General features: G+C 41.1%; 1 long non-coding RNA gene across 7 annotated transcripts; it reads right to left on the reverse strand.

Moving 5' to 3' along the window:
- Positions 1–10,618: 10,618 nt before the first annotated feature.
- LOC109448396 (uncharacterized) lies at positions 10,619–20,528 on the reverse strand. Of its 7 annotated transcripts, none has more exons than XR_012494639.2 (4): positions 16,055–20,525; positions 15,589–15,645; positions 14,674–14,890; positions 10,619–13,520 (listed from the first exon to the last, which is right to left on the reverse strand). It is a non-coding gene; the product is annotated as an uncharacterized LOC109448396 (long non-coding RNA). The 7 variants fall into 7 exon arrangements; XR_012494642.2 differs by having other exon boundaries at positions 17,092–20,523; XR_012494640.2 differs by having other exon boundaries at positions 14,674–14,821; positions 15,589–20,525.
- Between the last annotated feature and the right edge of the window lie 860 nt (positions 20,529–21,388).

Raw genomic sequence — 21,388 nt, forward strand, 5'->3', positions numbered from 1 at the left:
GATCCGTCTATGACTCCAGAGCTCTGAAAGAGGAAGGCCAAAAGGGCATTTTAAGGGAAACTTTTACAGTGCTAGCCTCAAGTGTTTGTGATTTAGCCAAAAATAACCTAGAGGGACTCTATTGAACTCTTGGGTTTATAAGAGTGAGGTCCACAGATGATGGAGACAGGCTCCAAGTATGGAGAGCCACCTACTTTTATAAACAGTGGTTATCAAAAATCTCTACTCTGCCCCTGTCCCATTTTCATTAAAGACAGGACTCCTAGATTGTCTTAAGTTGTACAGCAGTTTGCTGATCTTTGAAGCAGAGAAGTTAGCTTGGACAGGAGGATGTGTTAGCTGACCCGACCCACCCCGTGAAGGACTGTAGAGAACAAGATATTTTTCTTTGCCAATATTGGCTTCCCTGTTCCCTCTCTTGAGTGTCTCTCCAGGTACCCAGTATCCATGTGTTCCTTCCTTCTTTCCACCTTAAAGAGAAAATCTTAAATGATGGTTAAAAACATTAGTTCTGTTTGGGAGTACTTCCTTGTTAACAAGATACCTCTGGAGTGAAAATAATTATGAAGGAATTTCAATCCTGAGCTAATAGGCAGACAAAGGTGATGTGAGGGTGAAGAAAGCTGACATCTATCGAGTAGCTATATAGTGCCAGAGAGTGTGCTAAGTGCTTGCACAGCATCTCATTTGATCCTCATGCCAGTTCTGCAAACTAGGTAATATTGACTCTACTTTTCAGATGAGGAAACTGAGGCTCACAGAGCTTATACCGTGTTTCCCTGAATATAAGATCTAGCCGGACAATCAGCTCTAATGCATCTTTTGAAGCAAAAATTAATATAAGACCCAGTGTTATTTTACTATAACGTAAGACCGGGTCTTTAATATAATATAATATAATATAACATAATATACCAGGTCTTATACTAATTTTTGCTCCAAAAGACGCATTAGGGCTGATTGTCCAGCCTGGTCTCATTTTCGAGGAAATAGGGTATCAGCTACCGGAAGCCACACAAATAAAAGAACCCAGTAACAACAATGCTTTTGTAGGTAGCTACCACTTATTGGCTCCTACCACTATAGGAGCATTTAGCCATGCTCCACTTTACATATCATCTTATTTTATACACAAGCCTATGAGAGAGATTCTATTATTAATTATCCCAATTTTACAGTGGCTGAGAAGGACTTGAACCCAGGCCAAAGCCCAAGACTCTGATTTTTCCATACCGTGACTGCGATTAATTGGAAATGAAAATGGCTTGAATGACAGGACACTATGAGGTGTGATCAAACAAAATGGTGAATTTAAAATTTAAAAAAATTATTACAGTAAAAGACACATTGCCATTACGCCCCCTCAACATATTCCCCCTCGCTTCAAACACACTTATCCCATCGTTCTTGCCACTTTCTGAAGCAGTTCTGGAAGTCCTCTTTCGTGAGTGTCTTTAGTTGCGCTGTCGTGGCTGCCTCGATGTCCTGAATCATTTTGAGTTTGGGAAGAGCCAGAAGTCACTCAGTGCCAGATCCAGTGAATAAGGTGGGTGAGGACACACTGTAATGTTTTTATTTCACAGAAGTTGCCGTATACCGGAAGCGATGTGTGACAGGGAACGTTGTCATGACGGAGGGTGATTTACAGCACACTTTAAAACACCTTCTGCTTAAAAAAAAAAAAAAAAAAAAAAAAAAAAAAAAAAAAAAAAAAAAACCACCTTCTGCTAACCGTAGCTCACAACTGACTGACTGCACTGAACAAGCTGAAACTTGTCATACGCTGTTACTAAGGTTCAACTCACTGCTTCCAGTATTGAAAATCCTTGCCTTCCTGTTGGATGGGACTTGGCAGCAGCATTCACTATATTTGTTGATCACAATGGGCACATTTGTTGATCACAATGTGCCGTACCGTCACACATCTGGTACAGCAATTTCTGTTAAATAAAAACATTACGATGTGTCCTCATCCACCTTATTCACCGGATCTGGCACTGAGCAACCTCTGGCTCTTCCCCAAAGTCAAAATGACCATGAGAGGTCAATGTTTTGAATCGATTCAGGACATTGAGGCAGCCACGACAGCGCAACTAAAGATACTCATGGAAGAGGACTTCCAGAACTGCTTCAGAAAGTGGCAAGGATGATGGGATAAGTGCGTTTGAAGCAAGGGGGAGTATTTTGAGGGGGATTAATGGCAATGTGTCTTTTACTGTAATAGTTTTTTAAAATTTAAACATTCACCATAGTTTTTTATCACACCTGGTACATCTCTTACACGAAAAGCTTCTGCTCAACCCTGGAACTAGAGCTCCATGTTTGCTGCAATGCTTCCTTCAGAAGGTGTTGCACTCACAGGAACAGTATGTTCTTTTTAAAGACCCTCAAACACCCACAGAAGCTGTTTGTTACAGAAAGAAACCTCACTGCAGGAAATATTAAGCGAAGAGAATGAGTGGGACTGAGTAGATTTCCTTCTGACTCACCCTGTGGATTGAGAAAGATAATGGTACTTTATGGATAGAACCTTTGCCTGTTTAATGCAGTCAGTGAGTAGGGTGATGATTCCAACTCTACCTGAACCATGACCAAAACTAAGAAGGGATTCTTAAGACAGTTAATACCAATGGCTAGCCCAAAAGCACCCTGAAATCTTGTGTTGAGAATGTGCCTCTGCTCAGCAGGGTCCCGATCTCATTTCTACCTCGCCCATAACTTGCCTAAGAAAACACCCACGTGGTATGACATTGAAAGGCCTGCCTCTTCCCAAATTACCCTACAATAGGACTGAAGTCCTCATCACTCAGTCATCCTTTGGGGTTAAATTATAGACTATTAAAATTCAATCATATTATATATAATAAATAATAATTTACTAGCATTTATGATTACGTTAATGAGAGCTTGCAAGATGAGCTAAATGTCACCTGGGAAAGCAAAGTAGGTCAGCACAGGATAGCTATGTTTTACTGGATGAGGTAGGAAAGCCTCTCTCCATTAGGGTGCACCTTCCCACCTTCTCATCCCATCCATTCTCTTTCTAGTGAAGTCTTACCCATCCCACAGATGAGAGCCTGAGTACAGTGAAGACCAGAACAGCCCAGCAGGACACACACGCTGCCTCCCCACAGCTCCCATCCTGATTGCATAGTGCACGTCTAGCATCCCCATAGTTGCACAGTGCCCATAGCACCCACCTAATACAACCCAGACATCCAACAAATACCTGCTGAAGGCTTCAACTTGGAGAGATCAGAGGGAGGGGCTGGGGAATTTTCTATAACAAAGGAACTACACAGAGGCAAAAACAAACAAAACCTTGTAGAAAACAAGGAAGCAAAAGCTGATGTGGACAAGGAGCAGAGGGAGGATTCCTGCAAATGGCTAGGAAGAGTGTTATGCCATAGGATGGCTTTGGGTTGACACTCTTTCTCTTCTGAACCTGAGGACAAGTGGGAGGGTCTGGGTCCTGGGATGCTCTTACCTGCTTCTGCATGGTAACTGCATCAGGCTTGTTCTTCATATTATGGGGGCAAAGATTGGTTTGTTTTAAGAAAATCTGAGAGATGAAACCCTAAACTTATGGAATTAATAAAAGAGAAGGAAAAGACTTGCTGAACCTGCAATGACACCTTTATTTGGTGGCAATGAATGGGAAAGATTGGATTACCAATGTGATATACTAGAGGTTATTTCAGCTGCTCATAAATCAGGGTTTGTAAAATAGGATTTGATATTTGAAAGTTGAATTTGGGTAGAGTTCTTCAGGGTCATGTTTTTTGTGGAAATAAAAATGAACCTAGTATTTACGCATCTTCCCAGCCCAGACACTACATTAGGCAAGCTTGCATAGGTTGGTTCATTTTAATTTTCTTCAATCCTCAGAACTTCCCTATGGCTGTCCCTGCATTACAGGTGGGGAAACTGAGGCTCAGACTGATGATGTTTCTTTTGTAAGGTCACCCATGTGCATGTGGCAGAGTGGAAGTTCCAACCTAATGTTGTCTACCTACCTGCTATTCTCTTGCTTTCTCCACTGTTAACCCTGTGATGCTTTTTCCATTTGTTATGTAAACTGAGGCATGTTTGTCCTGCCCCCAGATACTACTGAATGAAATTTTGTGACGTTCTAGTCTAGAACCACCTATGCACATATTTACATAACTTTATTCTTTACTGACATGTGTTCGACTAGAGCCCTTAGTAAGGTGACCAAGGACAAAAGCAGCAAGGTAGACCTAACCTGATACCTGGGTGTCCAGACCACAGGACAAGGTTACTCTGACCTGCAGCTGAAATGAACCACCTGGCAGCCAGCATGTGCAGCCAGCTCCTTAAAAGTCACCCTTATTTGTCTCAGTCTTTGACATTTGCAAACATACAGGTAAAGTAACTTTTTGTCCTAACACTCCTTGAAGGTACTAAAATTCCACATAAATCTCTTTCATACCTTTAGTTTCTAATTTTCTACCCATTTTAAACCAAACATGAAGAATCTATGTTCCTGTCTTCAGTCCCAACTCCGACAGAAGCAATTCTCTCTTGAACTAGAAAAGAAACTAGCCCCTGGAGGTCATGATCATGAATGTGAACACCCCGTTGAGAAAGAAAATGTTAAAGAACTGTTAGAAATGGTGGCAAATTGTAATATGCCATTTCACAAATGACTTAAATGCAATTCTGGAAACGCAGTTTCCTTACCTCTTCTGGCACAGAATCTGATAATATTAATAACAGATCAGACAGTGTAATATTCCCAGAAATGAGGTCAAAAAGGAGACACAATGTAGACAGAGATGGCTCAAGAGGCCACAGATTCTAATAATACTGTCTGATTCCACAGTTTAGAATTCAATTGACTAAAGTTTTTTCTACTTGTAAATGTATCTGACATTTTCAAGTTCTCCCTTCACATCATGGAAAGTTACTAGAAATGTCTCATATTGTCCTTTAGACACAGACCAACCAACACGCCAGTGATGCTCATGGCATTAATGGCTCTTATACAAATACAGAGCCCATCTTTTGTGCACAGAGAAAAGGCGCTTCTTTCACGTACGTTATTCCTCAATCTGATGAGCCTAACCAGAGAAAGGAATGGTCTTCTCCATTATTTAGTCCCTTCCTTTGCTGGGAATTACAGCTAGGAACTGAACTACTCCAAGTAGTTCATACAGCTTCAGAGGGCTCACCAGTGATGTCCAATGTACTAGGCTCCGGGCATCCTCCTCTTTTCACTCTTCTTTTTACATCTCTACATTTTTTTTCCTATGTGTCCAGGCAGTTTTGCTCACCAATCGCTCCTCATGATTCCTTGCTAAGAGAACGGCCACCCTAGGATAACATTGGCTTCTACAGTTAAAGCACTTACGTGGTCATGTCATGATTCATTTTTATACCAATTCTGTGATGATTTCATCTCCACTTTACAGTTAAGGAAACTTAAGAGAGCTCTTCAGATTTACCCCAGGAGGAACCCGGGTCAGGTCATCTGACTCACTATGTAGATCCATACTTGCCTCCCCAAAGGAGACTGATTTCCTGTGTTCCTGGGGAGCACTGGGGTCCCTAAGTGTTTGCCGTGTTGCCACTGCTAGTATCCGTAGGTTTGTGTCAGCCTGACCCCATCCCTCCTGCTACCTTTCTCACCCTACCTCAGGCTAAAATATCATTCAAGAGAGAAAATTATTGACTTCTTTAGTTATTTTCACCTTAAAATTATTCTGACACGTGACATTACATTTGCTCTTTCATAAAACACTCTTCTTTGAGAATGCTTCTTGCCCTCATGCATTTATCTCCTTGTGAGAATGCCTCCTTAATGCTGAAAAACAATATGCTTTCAGTCCCTGCCTCAGACACAATATGAAGGTGTTCCCTCAGACGATAAGGAGGAGATGGCCTAGCATGCATTCAGCAATTGCTTCTAAACCCTTTATCTGCACTGTTCCATCGAATCCTCAAAACAATCTCACAAGGTACTGTTTATGTTCCCATTTAACAAATGCGAAGACTAGGGCTCAGAAAGTTTAAGTGACACCCTACATCGCACAGTAGCAAAAGGTTCAAACCAGATCTGTTTCACTCTAGTGCCCATTCTCTCTGAACTATTGGTCTCCCGCAGGCTTTATATTCTAATTGAGCAGAGAAGACAAATGCCTAAGAAATGATCTACAATGCCCGTCACAAATGATAAGTGACAAATGAGCGGTGGAGATGGGGAGGTTGGTGGACATTCAGAGGACAAGAAGTCGCTTCCCTGCAGGTTTGGGTTCCTCTTAGAGAGAGTTACAGTAAGATACGGCTCCTTACCTCTGCTGATCTCTCCTGGAGTCTCCTGTGAGTGCTGCTGGTGCCCAGGCCCAGCTTTGTATCCTTCCCTCAGAATCCTTCATTCTTCCACTCGGTGGCCTCTGGAAGCTGCACCCAGGGCACAGGGCTTCTACAGATAGGATGGAGAACACGAAAGCATCAGAGCAGGCAGGCCCGAAGGGCCCACAGCAGGATGGAGTTCAGGCTTGGAGTCCATAGAGCCTGGGTTGGGTTTTTCAGGCCAACCACTTACCAGTTGTATGCCCTCAAACACTTTCCTGGCTTCTTTGATCTTCCTCTGCAGAAGGGAAAAAGCATAAGAATCTAATTCATACGATGACTGTGAGGATGAAAAGAAAGGATGAGTTGTAACATGCCTGACACCTGTTAAATTCTCAGTAAGTGGTAGCTTTAAAACAACCCAGAAGTCCTTGGAACAGAAGGCTTCACAGGTGTAGGGAAGACATGGCCTAGGAGAGGGCAAGGATCAGGTTTCCTAGTTAGAGATATTTGGGCTGTGAGGGTAGAGGCGGTAGTAGGGAAGTTAAAGGCCTTGCCTGGAGTTACCCCTAGAAGTCTATATACAGATCTTCAGGCAGGCTCAATTATTAAAGGAGTCAGAGAAAGACCCACTGACATATGGCCCAATTGTAAGACTAATTTAGAGTAGTGTTTTCCCACATTCCTTGATGGGAGTCACCTGGGTGACTCTTTTAAAATTCAGATTCCCAGGCCCCTCCTCCCAACTGGCTCTGAGCCAGGAGCTCTAGGGCAGGTCCTGGAAATGTGCATTTTCCACAAGACACTGGGTGATTTTATGATCATAGAAGTTTGGGAAACATTGCTTTAAAGGATTCAAAGTGCTTATGTGTCCACTATAGGATCGAATCTGCAAAATGGGTGACTTATCATTCCCATTTTACAGAGAAGGTAACTAAGGCCCAATAAGTCTCCGCAATGGCTCAGGAGAGCTGTTAAATATCCAAGGAATTTGCAATTCAGTTAAATCAGCTGGAGCTTAAAATTGGCCACTGTGAGTAGTTCCACTAAGATTTCTCTCGGCCAGAGAGGAGCTCAGGGGTGCTCAGGTCCGTTTCCTTCAGAACAGCCCAGGACGTGCATTAACATGAACACTTTCTGGATGTTCTCTGGTTTTTGGTGCGTGGCTCACTTTGAATATTGTCTTTTCTCTAGGGAATCCATGACACTACATAGAAAGCAGGACTTTTTTTTAAGAGCTGGTTTACCAGCACACCACCGAGCAAAGGTAATTAATCAGTCTTGCTGTTAGTGTCTGAGTTAACCTGCAGCCGCACTCCTAGTCCAGGTGCTTTCTCCTCCTGCAATTAACTTCCTTCATCATCCCTAAAACCTCCAGTCCTGGATTAATTATTAAGGGCTCAAACTCTGTAAAGGACCACCTGCTTCTTTTGGTTCAGATTTCCTGGTTAGAGCGAATCTAAGTGTTGGCTTTACACAACAGGTTCATGTCTCCCTCTAATGGATGGGAAAGAATAAGACAAGTCAGATTTCAATTTGTTAAGTCACACTTTGTATGATTTATATTATGTGTGATGTGTGTAACATGTGTTGAAACAATATATAGTAGCTTATTTGGCTAATTTCCAAGAGCAGCACAAAAGTGTGCTTTTGTTTTCACTCATTCAATATTTATTATTTACTCAACTGTGTGCCAGATGATAAGGTATAAAGATATGAATAACACCATGCAATGGCCAAAAAATAAAAAGAGAACTAAATTTATATTGCGATAGAACCATTGCCAAGACATACTAAGATATACTTATATTCTGATTTAGGAGTATAAGCTGATATAATATGCTACCATTTGTTTATAAAGGGGGAAGAAAGAATACATACACACAAAATATTTTCAAAAAGATACACAAAAAAAACTATTAACATTAGTTGGTTCCCTCCTAGAAGGGAAACAGTATCTGGAAAGTAGAGCTAGGAGAGAGCTTTCACTGTGTTTCTTTTATATAATTGTGAACCATGTGAGGGTATTTCCTAATCAAAAAAATAAATAAATAAACATTGAAAACTAACAAGACAGAAAGGAATGAGGCAGGTCCTGCGTTTAGTTACTCCGAGGGAATTCCCACACTCTAACACCACCATGTGATCGGCGCTGGGACAACACTTGCAAACATGGAGAAGAGGCTCCTACCCTAACTGGGCGGGGAGGGGGCATGGAAACAGGAAAGGTCACTAAGGTCAGGTCAGGGACGACCTTCTCTGCCAACCTAAAGAGCTTTCACGTAACACTGCAGGCAACAAGCCATTCAAAGACTTTAGCAGGAGAATAAGAAGTAGATTCACATAATAAATATTCTGGTGACAATGTGGGGGTAGGATTCGAGGAGGTCTAGACTAGAGCAAGGTAGAGTCAGAGCCCTTTTCAGTAATTTCCCTGCTTCAAAGACCTGTTTTCTAGGGTCAGAATGCCTCAGGGTAAGAAGAGGAATAGTCTTAGTTGAGTCAAGGTTAAAGACGATTTATGGAGTCATTATTCAGATGACTTGTTCTTGGTCTGGGGAGGAGAGTAAATTATCCAATAGCTGGAATTTACTTACAGTGTGCTAGGCACATTACCAAGTACTTCATGAATGACACCTCATTGGTCCCCACAATAATCCTACAAGATAGGTGCTCTTTATTCTGCTACTAGTATTTATAGATGAGAAGACTGAGACTCAAGCAGGTTAATCAGTTTGCCTAATTTTTCAGATAGCTGAAAACTGTCAGATGGATTTGAGCCCATCTGTCTGATTCTGAAGCTCATGTTTTCAGTATCGGCATGGGGTCCTCTCCAAGCTGTCCAGTAGGAAACCTAGCTCCCTTTCACTGCCAAAACTTGCCTTCTTAAATATTCCCCTTCCTTTCAGCCCTAGGCAAAACAGCAAAAAGGGCATGTCATGCGGGGTCTCTAGTCCCGCCCCCCACATAAGAACACAGGATATGGTGAGACCAAAAAGGAACACCCACGGAGCCATAGAAAGGGGTTCATACCACTATATTCTTGCTGGCAGCTGGGTTGGGGACACAGGAAGCAAGAGCCACACGATTCGCAATCTGCCATCTGCTTCTCTGCCAACCAACCAACCCCCCTGCCAGCGTAACCACGGCAGTTATATTAGTGGCCAATGGCTAACTGGTTACAGCTGATGGCCAATCAGTCACAGGTGATGGCCATCTAATAACCAAGCCAGCACCCTTCCACGTGAGGTCGAGAACCTGAAAACTGCTCTCTGGGGCTCTGTCCCCACAGGGCAGTTAGACTTTCTCCTTCTCATGTCCTCTTCCCTCTACCCCAGCTCCCAGTCATCCCCATCCCAGTTCCCTCATGTAAAGTGTGGACTTTAGTAAATAATATATCAGTATTGGTTTATCAATGATAATGAATGTACCACACTAACGCAAGATGTTAGCAAGGGGAGAAACTGTGGGGTAGGGGAGAAGGTATGAGGGAATTCTCTGTACTTTCTTTAATATTTCTGTAAACCTAAAACTACTCTAAAAATTAAAATAAATTGTCGTGCGGGGAGTCATGCGAGGTCTCTGCTCCCGCTCCCTGCACAAGAACACAGGTGTCATGCAGGGCAGCCTGCAGGTTCTCTGCTCCCGCTCCCCACATAAGAATGCAGGATGTGGCCAGGCCCAAAAGGAACACCCACGGAGCCATAGGTAGGGAAGTCATACCACTACGGTCTCACTGGAGGCTGGGTTCACTGGACGTGCGCCCTGCTGTCTGCTTTTCTGCCAACCGACTGACGACTCTCCTCCACTCTCCTCGACTCTGCTCCTCTACTCTCCTCCGTAGCTGCAGCAGTTATATTAGTGGCCAATGGCTCAATGGTTACAGCTGACGGCCAACCAGCCACAGCTGACAGCCATCTACCACCCGAGCCAGCACCCCTCCGTATGAGGCCGAGAGCCTGGAAACTGCTCTTTGGGGGCTCTGTCCCCACATAAATCCACTTATATTTCTTGTAGTGCAGATCTGCTGGTGATTAATTCTTTCCGCTTTTGTATGTCTGGAAATATTTGTTTCCCCTTCATTTTTGAAAGATATTTGTACTGGTTATATAATTTCTGTTGACTTTTTTTTTTTTTTTTTTAAAGATTTGTTCCACTATCTTCTCACATGTTTTATTTAGAAATCTGCTATCATCCTGATTTTCATTCTCTGTGCATGTTTCTTCTCTGGCTGCTTTTAAGAGTTTCTCTTCCTCACTATGTATCAGTCAGGGTTCAAGCAGAGAATCAGAACCAGGAGATATAAACTCTTTCACTGCAGTTAATTTATTTCAAGTGTTGTTTTCAAAATGTGTCAGAAATCCACAAAAAACAAAAAGTTGATATTTTGACTCTTTTATGCATTTAATAACAATTTGAGCTGCTTTGTATATAAATGACATTTTTATGTAGAAAATTTTCCTATTGTTATTCAGTCATGAAAAACACACAAATAAATATAGAAAAATGTACATCTGCTTTCCTAAACTTCCTTTCTGGAACACTGACAGGATTTTTTATGTTTTATTTTTGAGTGATAATTCTCAAAACAAGGAACAACACACATTGCTAGATTTCCAGGACACATAGCACAGTAATACGTGGTTTGTTTTCATTTGCAAACACCGTTCCCCTTTTTTGCACATTGTGAGGGCATAATGCTGCACATGCAGCAACTAGGCTTCTTTTTCTTGTCCTCAAATTGCCTAGGAAAATGGCACTCTGTCAGCCTAATTTCTTTTGGTGCAGACATCCTGCAACCCCTCTTAGTTCCATCTTTCCTTGAAAATCCATCCTATAAGCCTTCTATATCTTTTTCCCTGAATTTCCACTGGGTCAAGTTATTGATAGGGTTTTGAATGTTGTAACATATATAGCCTTTTACTAGAGCCATTTCAATGAGAAATTGCCATATGGTTTGATACCACCTCATAGACTTCCTATCAAAAGGACACGTGGCACAGAGTTGATCAAAACAATCAACTCCACCCATAAATGCATTGTACAGAATTTGCATATTTGGTTTCAACACAGTTCTCATTCCCTTTTTTGATCTTACATGCACTTCACTGACACCACCTTTCCCAACAGTGGAGATCATGTTAACTCTCCCTGTATCCTAGCAAGTGCAAGCAAGCATTGTTCGGTCATGATTTTCCCACATCACCGGGAGGTCACCACATTGCAGCTTGCAAATCCTCATATCTGCAGGTAGTTCTCTCCTACTGGCATGCACTGATGCTCCAATTTTTTTCAATCTTAGACTCTCAAAAATTCTATACTTGAACAAAAATTGTCTGTACAAACTACATGTCCCTTGCCTTCAAATCCATCATCAAGCTGCATATCACCCTTGCTCCCAACCCAGCTTTACTATCTTGAGATGAATCTTTGCCTGTATATACATCAAACTGCAACAGAAATCCTGTTGGTGACTCACAGAGTGACCAAATCTTTATGCACCACTTTGTACTTGGTTTACTGGAAAGATACTGTGAAAAATAGACACCTCTTGAGTTTCAACATGGACTCACCCACACACAATTCCTTATTGCTATTATAGGCGGAAATGTATGTATCCTTCACAAAATCTATTACGGGCCTGATTTTTGCAAGCCGATCAGTCTTTGATGATTCATCATCACTCTTGGAAAAATGAAGGAAGGACCTAATTAGTTGATACTCATCCTTTGTAAAAACAGTGTTGAAACCAGGAGTTTGAGTCAACCAACAGGTATCCTGAAAGTATGATTCTAACGTTGGCTTGAGTACCCACACCATTGCAATTTCAACAGTTACACACGCCTTCATAATTTGGTCAGTAACACCTTGCCACTTGTCAAACCCAGACCTAGATGAGTTTTTCAATCCGAGATAGCATGCTTTCAGCATATCTGTTTGTTTCATTGGCAACAAACTCAAAAATAGACAAAGGAAAAAATTTGGTAAAACATCCATATGGTTCTAAATTGTGGAAACCAAGAACACTGTGTTTTCCGGTAAAGTCTAGAATAGCGTCTAATTCAGGTAAAGAAGTATCTTTCACGTTTCCAATCTTACGCCAAGATGCCCAGGAATGTGACGCTCTGCTTGTAGACTGAGATGGTTTAACTGATATTACATCGTCAATGTCCTCTTCTGCTTCCTCCTTCTTATCATCGTCTTCAGTCAATTTCGCTCTTCTTGCCAGGCCCTTTCTATTTCTTCATCATCAATTTTTCTTTTTCTCATCACTCCACTCATTTCTTAACTTGGAGGAAAAAATATTTCGTGTATGAGACACTTTGTTACTACTGCCATTGAACTGTACACACGCGTGTATCTTTCGATAATGGGGTGTATTATTACTTCAGCATGCTATGAAATACACATAAAATAAAAACTTACCTAATAAGCAGCAGAGAAAATTAATTTAATGAAGAAGAAACTCCAATCTTTCGTAAGAACTGCAGAACCACACCAGCCACTGGGCTCCGGAGCCCGAAAGGCAGGGCACAAAGGTGCAGTGGGAACGTAAACCTCGGTGTTCCCTGTTGTCGCACGTTGCCGACCCCAGCACTCACCGACTTCTGGCGCTGGATTCCAGTGCCTGAGAATATACTTGAACTCCGCAATAGAGGGAAAAGTTTTTTTGAGCTTGTAGGGTAAACTCGAATGCTGATGGAACTATTCATTGGACTATATTCTACCATCACATCGAACGGGTTAAGAGATTTATTGCGAGGAATTGGCTGATGGATTGTGGGCGCTGGCCGGGCAAGTCTGAAATCCATCGGGCAGGAATTTAGGCAGAGCTCTAGAACTCTGAGGCACAGGCTGAAGCTGCAGTCCACAGCCGGAATTTCATCTTTTTCAGGGGACACGTTAAACCTGACCTCTACTTGAGGAAAATAGTGGGGGCTGTGGTCCACTTCTGTCCTTGACCAGTTCATTTCACTTCCAACTCCTTTCTGATCTGTTTCGGATCCTGTTGGTCTTTTGGTACTATTGCTAGAATCTGCAAGTCTACTTCCATTCTCAGTGTATTTTCTGGAGATAAAGGTAGAAATGGGCAACATTAGGAAACATATCACTATTCAGATATTCCTGGCGTATCACGGTTCGATATTTGTTTCAGAACCTCGAACAGAAATTTGAATGAAACGAGGGTGCTTGACATTGTCATCCTGAAAGACATTGAAGAGAGAATTAATTAGTCTATTTCATGGAATTTGTGGGCTGAGAGAGTCTATTTATCTCTTAGAAAGCATCCTGAATGGAAGTCTTCGCTAGATCATCCCCTAAGGCCCAAACATATGCTGTCATGAAACCTGGGTTCAGTTTCATGTAGATCTAGAATATTATATTAAATTATGCACCTTTCCCTTACCCCACCACCCTATAACTCCCTTTGCTCTATTTAAAGGAAAAAAGTCAATTAAGAAGTCTCCCTCCACATGATTCTCCCCTCCTACTTTGTATCCTTAAAACCTGCAGCAACACCATGATTCTATGGACTCCTGGTTCTCCAACCTGATGGCACGTGCACTGTGAAAGCACTCAGCGGTACAACCCAGGCAGGCTGGCTCAGACTCAGGCCCTTTAAGCATCACTCCATGTGACTTTTCCCATCACAACCATCTCTCCTCACCATCACAATCATTTGGAAACAACAGCAATCACATCCTTAGATGCCTACTTTCTATTGTCCTTTATCATGGACTTTTTTTCTGCTGGTTAGAAACTCCTGAGGACTTGTTAAAACTACAAAGCAATTTTGACTTTATCTCTTTTTATCCTTAATGACTAGTACATCATGATCAAGAAAAGGAAATCAGCAACATTAGGAGCACAAGTTTTATTATAAAGAGACTTCAGTTCAGTCCTTGTCAACCTCTTCCTACTTTTTCACATTGGAAAAGTGGTTATCTTCTTGAGCCTGTTCCCTTATTTAAAAAAAAAAAAAAAAAAAGCAGGGGGAATATACCTAGGCATTTTGTGAGAATTAACTGATATAGTATACCTAAAGCATACAGTGCTTGATATACAGTAGGTGTTCACTAAATGGTAGGCATTATTGCCAAATTCTTCTTTCTATCACCACAATAGCATGCATGTGGAATTATCTGGTGTTTCTAGACTCCCTAAGGAACACAAAGAGAGCACCCATAAGTGATATCCATTGCTGTTTAAAAGAGTATGGTATCTAAGTGGGAGGTGTTTACATAAGACAAGGACGCTGTGGTATATTATTATTTTAACAGGACCTTTTCAGTTGCAAGTAACAGAGAATCTTACTCAAGTGGCCTAAACAGAGGGGAATGAAACATCTCACTTAACAAGTCTGGGTGTAGGGCAGTTCCATCTTTCATTCAAATTCAGAAGCTCAGCAGCATCATTGAGTCTTTCCTTTCCACCTCCTGCTGCTCTGCCGTCCTGGATGTGACCCATTTCACCCTCAGGTCAGCTCATCCATGCTTCTAGACAGCTGTAGCAGTTCAAGGGTCACATTCAGGCAGGATACTCAGTAGAAACGAGAATTATCTTCTCCCTGCGTCTTTTTTTGAGAGCAAAGAAAGCTTTCCCAGAAGTTCCTCCTGCATATGTCTAATGTCTGCTTGGCCCAAATGGTTCATAATCACACCTCTAAAGCAATCATTACCTAAGGGAAAGGGCCACCTCAACTAGCTTGTCCATGATTTCTCTCTCTGAGCACAGTACTAACCAATCTGCGACTCTAGCATCAAAGAAAATGGAAATGGCTGTCAGGTAAGGAACCAAAAGCATCTGCTACATTTAGGATACCAATTCCTTGAGATCTAGTCAGGGCTGCTTTAAAATTCCTGCATTTGAATGCAGTATAATAAAGGATGGAGTAACTTCAGTAAATTTGCTTCCAGCCAAAAGCTGTTATGGAAAACCCACTGAAATCTCAAAACAACAATAAAAAGACAATAAGATGTTCCAAGATGAAAATTAGTACCATGTGTATTGCAATAGTATTTAATATACAATTATAAACATCCTATTCTAAAGGAAAAATTATATGAAAGTGCAGTTTGCCTTTTTCAAGAGATTCTGGTGAACTTTAACATACAAGATTTCCATTTGCTTTAGGGCTAAACAAAGCAGTATTACATTGTCCTGTCTTCTCTAGCCTTAAAAGTCCTTATTAGATGCAACAAAAATTGCATATTGATTTCAAAGTCTCATTTACAGTGCATTCAAAATACTTAACAATTCAATCCGTCTTACCTATTCCTAGGTCCATGTTCCTGGTCATTCTCTGTCAATTACCTAGTATGCACTTCCCTGTAAAATGAAGCAATTTTTTTTGTATTAGATCTTTGCTCACAGTTCTCCAAAACCTTTTCAACTTGCAACTGTGCTTAGGAGACTGGAGGATGCTAAAATTACAAAGAAAGGACATTGACTTAGGGATTGATTTTAAAATAATTATGGAGCAGCACTATTGGGTTAGAATGTGTTAAGGGATACTAAATAAAATTATATTAAAATGCAGTAAGAGGAGAATTTATATTACTTTATAAAACTCTAACTTAAATTCATATTTGGGCCTCTTGACATTTCAAAACCTCCTGCTTGATTCCCAGCTAGTGGAATGATTTTGCTTCACATGTTAAGAGCCCACACTTTCCCCCCAGCTCCTACATTCTCTACCAGCTATTGCATGATGATAACATGAATGAAGAAGTCTCACCCTTGTGCTGTGAAACATGAGCCACTTCTAGGTGTAGGACAATACATTGTGAAAACACTGCTATAAAGCTATGTAAACACAGGAGGAAATTATTAGGAAAAAAATAGCATATGGACTTTTACTTGGTCAGAATAGCCATATTTATTCCATAGAAGTGTTTGTGTGATATGGTCACTCCCTCTGACTAAACTGAAAAGATTTTGAAATGTAAACTCACAATCTCTGATCATTTATTTCAGATTACTGGACCAGTCAACTTATCTATGAGAAATTGATGTGGCATTCTTGTCAGAAAAAGTTGAAGGCATAATTTAATTACTAAAGTCATTATTTGAATGCACATTTATACACCTTGCTTGCATTGTTTTCCTACTTATTCATTTGTCTGTGTAATCAAACACAAGGTTGAAATACCTGCAATCATCCAAAAGCAGGTCTGTCTTTAAACTGCCTTTGAAGAATTAAACTACCATATTTTACTTGTCAAATAAACTTTTATGTACAAATACCTACTCATAAATGAAATTAGGGCAAATTTTTTGCTGTTATAGAAGTAGTCTGCTCTAAGTCAATACTTAAAACATTTCTACATATTCAAAAGTTGTATTCACCAAGCCCCGAATGTGATAAAGATTTACCAAATGGACAACAATGATCTCATAGTAATAGTGATACTTTATCCCGTCAAAAAACGATTTGGCCACAAGACATAAGCCACACAATAATATCAAAAACGGAAAATGGGAATGTGCACTTCTGGGAAAACAGAGTAGGTATACTTTTCCCTATTCCTCCTGCTAAGTACAACTGCTAAAACCCTGGATACTGTATACAAAACAAATATAAAAAGACTCTGAAAAGTGGAAAGAAAGCAGACCAGCGAGGGACTTTGAGACCTGCAGAAAAACAAAGGTTTTCTTTTATGCCTCATGTACCCTAGACTTAGAACAGAAGTCAGCTGCCCAGAAATGCCCACGTCCAAACATAATAAGGGCATATAACTGTCTTAGTCTGTTCAGGTTGCTATTACAACATACCAGTCTGGATGGCAACACAAATTGATTTTTCACAGTTCTGAAGACTGGGAAGTCCAGACTTTGTTCTCACATGGTGGAAGAAGGCAAGGTATCTCTGCGGCCTTTCATACAGGTGCTAATCCCATTCGCGGGGACTCTTCCCTTATGACCTAATCATCTCCCAAAGGCCCCACCTCCCAATACCACTGGGCATTAGGATTTTAACTTATGCATTTTTGGGGGGGTTGGAGAGGGAGAAAATAAACATTTAGACTATAGCAATTACAAACAACTTCACACACATAAACTTGGCAATTTAGAAGAAATGGATGAATTCATTGAAAAACAGAAATTACCACAATTCATTCAATATTAAATAATCTTAATTGCCTTATAACTATTAGGGAAATTGAATTTATAATTTAATTCCCTCCCCCCAAAAAATCTCCAGATCCACATGATTTCACTGGAGAATTCTACCAAATATTTAAACAAGAGTTAACACCAATTCCACACAATATCTTCCAAAAGTAGAAAAGGAAAGAACACTTCCCAATTCATGTTTTAAATTATTTTTCAATGTATTTTTAAAAATTGAGATATAATTGGCACATACCATTATTTTAGATGTACAACACAATGATTTGACCCAATTCATTTTATGAAGCTGGTATTACTGTGATACCAAAACCAGAAAGATAACACAAAAAAGAAAACTACAGACTAACATACCTTATAAATATACACAGAAATCCTTCAAAATATTAGAAAATCATATTCAGCAACGTATAAAAAGAATTATATACCATGACCAAGTGGGTTTAATTCCAGGGATGCAAGGCTAGTTCAACATTCAAAAATCAGTGTAACCCATTATATCAACAGGCTAGAAAATAAAAAATATATGATCCTATCAATAGACACAGAAAAAAACATTTGGCAATTCAACACCTACTCATGATAAAAACTCGGAAAAATAAGAATCCAGGAAAACTTTCTCAACTTGATAAAAAGTATCTACAAAATCCTACATCTAACATTATATTTAATGGTGAAAAACTGAATTCTTCCCCTCTGAGATTGTGAAGATGTCTGTGCTCATCATTCTTATGCAACACAATGCTAGAAAATCTAGCCAGTGCAATAAAGCAAGAAAAGGAACTAAAATGAACACAGATTGGAAAGGAAGGAATAAAACTCTTTGTTCACATCTGATGTAATTATCTATATAATCCCAAAGAATCAACAAAAACTACTGAAATTAATAATTATAGCAACATTGTAGGATACAAGGTTAATATACAAATATCAGTTGGTTTCCTATATACCAGTAATGAATAATCAGAAATTTAAATTAGAAATATAATGCCATTTAAATTAGCACCAACGTGAAATACTTAGGTGTAAATCTATCAAAATATGCACAAAACTAAATATGAGGAAAACTAAAAATCTTGGATGAAAAAAATCAAAGATCTAAATAAATGGAGAGATATTCAATGTTCATGGATAGGAAGACTCACTCACTACTGCTAAGATGTCAGTTCTTCCCATCTTGGTCTATAGATTCAACACAATCCCAATTAAAAATCCCAGCAAGTTATTTTTATGAATATCAGCAAACTGATTCTGAAGCTTACATGAAAAGGAAAAAGACCTAGAATAGGCAACACAGTATCGAAGAAGAAAGTTGGAAGACTGATACTAACCAACTTCAAGATTTACCATAAAGCTACAGCAATCAAAACAGTATGGTAGGGGTGAAAGAATGAACACATAAATCAAAGGAACAGAATAGAGAACCCAGAAATAGATCAATGCAAATATAGTCAATTAATTGATCTTGTACAAAAAAACACAAATGCAACTCAATGGAAAAAGGATAGTCTTTCCAACACATAGTGCTGGAACAACTGGATATCCACATGCAAAAAAAAAAAAAAGACTATACAAACAGACCTTAGACTTTTCATAAATATTAACTCAAAATGGATCACAGACCTAAACGTAAAACACAAAATTCTAAAATTCCTAGAAGATAACATAAGAGAAAATCTAGGTGACCTTAAGTTTAGAGATGACTAAATACAACACCAAAAGCATAATTCAGCAAAGAAAAAATTGATAAATTGGACTTCATTAAAATTAAAAACTTATGCACTATGTACAATGCCAAGGGTTAACTGTAATACAAACTATGGACTTTGGTTGATTATGATGTGTCAATATAGATTCATCAGTTGTCACAAATGTGCCACTCTGATGACGGATGTTGATAATGGGAGAGTCCGTGCATGTGTGGGGCAGGGGCTATATGGGAAATATCTGTACCTTCCCCGTCTGGACTAATTTTGCCGTGAAACTTAAACTGTTCTTTAAAAATGATGTATCATTTTTTAAAAAACTGCTCGGTGAGAAACAGATAAAATGTAAAGACAGCCACAAATTGGGACATAATCTTTGCAAAGCACGTATCTCCAAGATTTTTTCCAATTCCAATATGGTGATTGTTGCATATTAAATATGCTCAATTCATGAACTGTACACTTAAAACAGAATTTTATAGTATGTAAACTACATGTCAATAATACTGTTAATGAATAAAGTTCAATAGATGATCTGTCATCAATTAGTCCCCCTAAGAAACTTTTTATAAAAGAAGCCCAGATATTTGGTGAAGTTCAGAGTTCTGAATATCTTAAGAACTACATTGGGATGACTTTTTTGGGCGCAGTTAAGAATCCAGTCCGTCTTTTCCAACAGAGAAAGCAAGCTCATCGCTCGGAATCTTGCGGGACCAGTGCTCACAAACATCCGAACTGCGTCCGGCCTCCCGTCCTGCTCCCCAAGCAAACGCCAATCTCACGTCCAGAGTGGACGCCTGCGTAGAGGCAGTGCCCGCCCTTGTATGTCACTTGGCGTCTAGTTTACGTTAGGCCCGCATCAGTTCTCCAATCCCAGATCTGCGTGGGATCCGACAAAATCTAGTCTTGCAAAGCTGACGACCCTCCTGCACTGGCCAACCCCGGGGTTACCCCGGGCACTGATGCGCTCGGGCTCCGCGGAGCGTAGAAGAGAGGACTGGGCTTCAACCTCGGCCAAGCATCAGCCACCTGGGGATACTCTCGAAACAGATACGGGCGCCATTCTGACCCTCGGACTCAGCACAGGGATGGGTCAGCCTCCTGGCGCCGGTGGGTGAGAACGCCGGAAGCCGACCCCACTCCACAGGCTTAACCTCTACGGGCCAGCGCGGCGCCGCACTAAGCTCCCCGCAAGGGAGCCCGCTCAGATTTCTCCCGGGGAAAACCTGCGACCTCAGCCCCTAACAATTTGACTTCTAGAACCCCGGAGGATCCCGGAAACTCGCGTCGCGCCCGCGCCCGCGCCCGCGCCCGCGCCCGCGAAACTGTTCTCCCGCGAGACCGCCCCTCCGGCCCCGCCCCGGATGGACTGGAATCGAAGCCCGACCCCCTCTTCAGCGGGTTCCGGGCCTCACACTAAGGCGAGATCTGAAACGGCGTTTTCCACCAGCCAATCATTACGCCAGTTTCGTCGAGTTACGCCGTGTGTTCTTGCTCAGAGATGCGCACGCGCAGCTACTTGGGGCGGTGCACCTGGGTAGTGTGAACCGGTCAAGCACGTGGGTCGGGCTGTACCCGCGCCTTTAAAAGGAGTCGCATCTCCAGTTTGGCTGCGTCCACAGTGAAATACTGAATGGGAATCCTGCGTAGGAAGATTGTCTCTGTATAAACAGCCGCACTTATCATCTCTTAATGGTCTCTTTCTTGCTGAAGGGGCCACTACTAGGCGAAGGGCAAAGTCGAATAGTTTGGAGAGGGAGGAGGTTGATGTCAGCATTTCACTCCTGAAGACAGGCGCCTTGCAGCTAAGGAACCGGTCCCAGGTAGAAAATGTCAGATAGCTGTGCCTGCTGACTCCAGTTGGCAACCAGCTCCGTTAATCTGACCTTAAAAGGGGAAGTGGGAAGCAGGAGGAAGAGAACCAAACAAATGGTAGCCTGAGAAAAGCCGGGCAGGCCTGATGTCCCAGGCTTTGAAAATGGAGAAAACAGAGGAAAAGTAGGGACACCCTACCCAGAGCCTCTACCCATAGCCCAACTCCCTCAAGCTGAAAGAGACAGTGAGTCAAGAATGTAGGCATCTTCTAGAAGTTGGAAAAGTCAAGGAAATGGATTCTCCCCTCTCCAGAAGGAATATATAGACCTGCCAACAACTGGTGAGACCTCCAAAAATGTATTGTTTCAGCCACAAAGTTTGTGATAATTTGTTACAGAAGCAACAGGAAGCTAATGTTA

This window comes from Rhinolophus sinicus, chromosome 3, assembly GCF_057876585.1.
Source record: "Rhinolophus sinicus isolate RSI-liver-muscle chromosome 3, RSI-T2T, whole genome shotgun sequence".
NCBI lineage: Eukaryota > Metazoa > Chordata > Mammalia > Chiroptera > Rhinolophidae > Rhinolophus > Rhinolophus sinicus.